Genomic DNA, 879 nt, shown 5'->3' on the forward strand with positions numbered 1-879 from the left:
AATCCACTTTGGAGGAAATGGAAGTTAACTCAGCTTTTTCTGCTTCACTGTTGTCACCCTGAAAGCAAGACATGAAGCATTAAACCTGCTTTTTCACCCATGGAACTAAAGCTGTAGTCTATGACACAAGAAAAAGATGAACAGAAAAATAATCAGAAGTTATTTGGATGACTTATTGATTATTTGAGTCGGCTTTAAAGCACAAAAATCCAAAATGATCTGTCTGATTTGATGCGTTTTTTGTCTTTGTGATAATCATACTGAATATCTTTTAGATATATACTGATGGTTTGATGTAAGAAGGCATTTTAAAATATAGTATTCAACTTTGGAAAATGGTGATGAACATATTTTTCACAAGTCACTGGCTTTTTTTTTTTTTTTTTTTTGCAGTATGAGTCATCAAATCCAGAAAATATCCAGCAGACAATCAAAAGTGAAAACATATAGTTGCAGCTCTACGTGTTAAACTTATTTGACTTGTTAAACTGTTCAAACTGCGTAATTACTCTTAAAATGTTGCAAGACATCATCGCTTTCCTGTCTTCTTTCACAAATTATTCAAAGGGATGAAGGAACAGATGATAAATTCCTGAATAAAGGCACATTTATTTTATTCCTATTGCACTAAATCTGCAGTTGAAACCTATCAAATTGTTTTCTTCTATGTAAGAGTTTACATTTTTGTTGTATCATACTAAAGTCAGTTTCAGAACCACGGACAGCTGCCTCTGCTTTAACTGAGGATCTCGAAGTTGATTTATTCCTACCAAGCTGCTGATCCATTTCAACCTGCGACTGTTTCTTCAACTTTTACCCCTGAAGGCATCACATAATAACTGAGACGTGCCCAGGTTAAATCCTCTTCTATCCCTCTGA

This window comes from Notolabrus celidotus, chromosome 22 (genome assembly GCF_009762535.1).
Source record: "Notolabrus celidotus isolate fNotCel1 chromosome 22, fNotCel1.pri, whole genome shotgun sequence".
NCBI classification, from domain to species: domain Eukaryota; kingdom Metazoa; phylum Chordata; class Actinopteri; order Labriformes; family Labridae; genus Notolabrus; species Notolabrus celidotus.